This window comes from Mus musculus, chromosome 16, assembly GCF_000001635.26.
Source record: "Mus musculus strain C57BL/6J chromosome 16, GRCm38.p6 C57BL/6J".
Taxonomy (NCBI): domain Eukaryota; kingdom Metazoa; phylum Chordata; class Mammalia; order Rodentia; family Muridae; genus Mus; species Mus musculus.
Window position 1 is genome coordinate 24,266,662 of NC_000082.6, and position 4,176 is coordinate 24,270,837.

The following is a 4,176-nucleotide window of genomic DNA, read 5'->3' on the forward strand; positions in this document are numbered from 1 at the left end:
AGTCTGGTATGGTACTGATATATAGAAAATACTTCTAAAAACACAACTCAACAATGGACAACCCAGACTTGAAGCAGGCAAAGCATAAGAGTAGACATTTCTCCAAATAGAACACTTAACAATTTACAGTCACATGGAGAAAGGTTTGCTATCAATAGTCATCCAGAAAACAAACAGAAATAGTAATATACATGTTGCTAAAGATGGAGAGAAATTGGAAACTGGACACTTTCCTGGTGGGAACAGTTAGTCTGGGGAATGGTTTGACAAGAGTTTGACAGTGAACTGTTAGATGGAGAATCAGCATTTTGTTAGCTCGTTTTTCACTGTGACAAATACTTGTAAGAAGTGACTTAAAGGAGGAAAGATTTATTTTGGCTCATGAATTCAGACATGCCTGGGTGCCTTGGACCACCTTGGAATAGGCCCTGGTAGAATAAAACTTCTAATCTCATGGTGGACAGGGATATTATTCAAAACAATGTCTCATGTTCACTTCCTCTAACCTTCTAGAAAACCCCACCTTCTAATAATGTGTCCACAACCTCCTAATAATGCCATCAAGGTATAAACCTGTGAGCGTATTAATCCATCATTTAGATCAGTGCCCTCATCATTACATTATCTCTAAATGAGAGGGTCCATCTTAATACACTATGCATGTTCCAGAAAGTTTACTTCTAGTATATTCCCCAGGAACTGTGAGAACATATATGTAGCCGGATGTGGTGGTGCACACCTTTAATCCCAGCACTTGGGAGACAGAGGCAGGCGGATTTCTGAGTTCAAGGCCAGCCTGGTCTACAAAGTAAGTTCCAGGGCAGCCAGGGCTATACAGAGAAACCCTGTCTCAAAAACAAAACAAAACAAAACAAAACAAAACAAAAAGTATATATTATATACAGAAAGAATGTACATATGCTTATATACAAACATAAGAACAACTAAAATGCCCATGATAAATAGGTAAATTAAACATGTAGACTATTATCCATAAATTAAAATGATAAAGCATAATATATGCTACAATGTGGATAGACTTTGAAAACATCACATTAAATAAAACAAGGCACATGAAAAAAATTTTCTTTCTTTTTTAAATTTAATTTAATTTTTTACTAATTCACTTTACATCCCACTCACTGCCCCCTCTGGCTAACAGTTCCCACAATCCTTTCCCACCCCTGTCCCCTTCTTCTCTGAGCCTGCAGGGCTCCCCTTGGGTATCCCCACACCCTGGCACTTCAACTTCCTGCAAGGCTATGTGCTTCCTCTCTCACTGAGGTCAGACAAGGCAGCAAGATAGAAAAACATATCCCATGTACAGGCAACCGCTTTTGGGATAGCCTCTTTTTCAATTGTTTGGGTCCCACATGAAGGCCAAGCTACACATCTGCTGCATATGAACAGGAAGGAAGGTTCGAGCTGCAGGGGACGGAGTCAATGGACACTCCCTGTCCCAATCCCCCTTCCTCCTTTCAGAAGCATTGTCAGTTTCCTTCCTAGGGATTACTGTGTGACTCCCTCACCCCCACCCCAACTCACCCACTGCTATGGCAGAGAAAGAAACAGCTATTAGTTGTTGAAGTTCTCTGTGGAAAGTTGTATCCAAGTGTAAGAAAAAGCATCTAGTTTGGAGCTAAATAACAGTCTACATCTACCAATTCCAGGGAAGCTTTGGGCAACAATTACTGCCCCTCTCCATAAAACATTTAGTGGGAATCAAAGAAGGTAATAACTGTATCTTTACCTGGGTTAACTAAAGGGAAAGAGTTAAGAAAAGCATAAGTACTAATAGAAAGGACCAGCATCCTTGGGGGTATCACAAGATACACCAAGACCAATTTCTGAACACAGAGGAGATTTACTTACTCCAGAGAGACAAAGGGACAGGGAATAAGAGACAGAGACAGGAGACAGAGATTAAGAGAGAAGGAGAGAGGAATGTTGGAGAGAGGGAAGGAATATTTGTCCCAAAAGAGGGAAGGACAAAGGACTGTCTCTACATAGAAAGGACACAGACCTGGCTCATAGCCAAATGGTGCTTTATAAAGGTAAAGGGAGAAACCCTGTGTTAGAATGAGTTGGTTCATTGTAATTGGCTATGTTAATTAGGTAAGCCAAAGGGGGCTTTTGACAGATGGACTTCAATACTTCAATAGTTGGACCTTGGTGATCAACTTTAGGAGAAGGAAGTGGCCAAATCAGAGAATAGACCCTGGAGGCTAGCTTTAAGCATGGAATCTAACAGTTTCTAGCAAAGAAGAGGGAATAGGAGGACAAGGCCTGTCAGAGCCATGGTTTTGTTTGTTTGTTTGTTTGTTTTTTTATGTTGTGACCTGCTAGAGACTCTTCACTAATGCTTCTCATGGCAGGGCTGATAGGGGGTGGGAGGAGGTGGGGGGAGTAGAGGCAGAGAGGTAATCCAAGGGTAGCAGAGTAAGCAAGAGTAAGGGAGAGGCAATAAATGAGGAGAAAGACACACAAGAAGGCAAACAGCATGCTGCACACCCCCACAGAGAGTATGGCCTGTGGCAGGGGCTGTAGGAGGCTTTGCTAAAGAGAACAGCACACTGGTGGGGCTGTAAGAGCCAGAGGAAAAGTGGTACTCATCACCTCCTTCCTAGCTTCTGCCATCCAGCTTTCAGATTGCACACCAGGAATTCACTGTCCTCAATTTCTACATGGTGTCGTCTCCTGGCTGTTTCTGGCAGCCAGTAATGAAGAAGCAAGCTATACAATGAGAGTAAGCTCACATGACCTATGGGCACTAGAATTGCTTTATGGAGAGCAGGAGAGTTTTGGGAGGCCATCCCACAGCCTAACTCTTTCATGGGGAGGATCAGAGAACATGTGAGAAATCTGACCAGAGTGAAAGACATCTTGAAGACCATAAGCCATCTGGACTCTGCCCTTAGCCATCTGAAGACCAGCGGGCTGGTGGGCCATGTGGATGGAACCACACATACACAACATGGTTTGGAAAAACACTGGGTGCTCTACAGACCGGGGGGGGGGGGGGGGTGATTGTAACTTTTTTTTTTGTCTCGAGTAGAGATTGTCTGAGGTTTTTTTGTTCCAGTCAGGATCTTGCTCTATTGATCTGCCAGCCTTGCTCTTCCAGGATAAGCCCCTGAAGTTTAGTCTGCAAGTCTGCGCCACCATGCCCTGCTGCTTTGAGCAGTTTTGGGTTCTTCCACATGCATCAAGCATCATTTATTTGGATGAGGTTTGTCTCAACTTCAAGTGGGATGTGCTAATGTGGTAAGGGCCTTGGTAAATAATTAGTTCTCAAGCAACATGGTAACAATGAGGACACCACTAATCGGAGTTTGACCTACATGGTCCTGGGGCTCCCTGGGAAAGTCTGCAGATGCAGATTTGATATTAGAGGCTTAGAGTATGCGAGGGAGGAAGGACCAGCCAATGAGAGAGATTGAGAAACAGTGTTGCTGGTCCCCAGTAGGTCCTACACTTTGGAATGAGTTGGGAAGGAAGGCTTTGTAGCCTCATATTCTCTAGACATCGAATCTGAGCTGCCCCCAGGATAAGGGTAATTCCTGGGGAGAGGCTTGCTAAAATTAGAATGGTAATGAGTGGCAAACAAAAGTTCCTTGATCCAGAAGGGGATCAGGGAGGTGCATTACAGCACCCACGACAGAGGACAGAGGTTTCTGGAGAGCTGAAATTGGGGAATAGCGCTTCTTACCTTATCTGGGGTTTATTTTGTTGGCTGCTTTCTACTTTGCAACCAACACCATGTCTACCATCTTCATAACTGGATGAATTCATTCATAAATGAATGAATAGGAATATTTCCAATCCATTTCTTCTTCATTTTAAGTTGTGAAATAAGACACAGTCAGGATTTTCAAGTCCCCTTATTTTAAATCCACGTCTGCCTGCTAGTGTGACTGCCAAGGTTGACGGTATCATGGGGGTGAGCTCCCAGGGCCTCTGATGCTGGCTTTGTGCTTGGAGGAGTTGGTTGGCCTTTGGTTCTCTGCACCTCCCCTCAGACCTCCTTACTTTAAATGGGAACAGGATCTGTCTGCTAGTGGCAGATCTAGTCCACTAACCTCTAGTCCAATTTTGTCCCTGTGGCTGACTGGGTAAGGCTTATTTGTCTTAGTCAGGGTTTCTATTCCTGCACAAACATCATGACCAAGAAGCAAG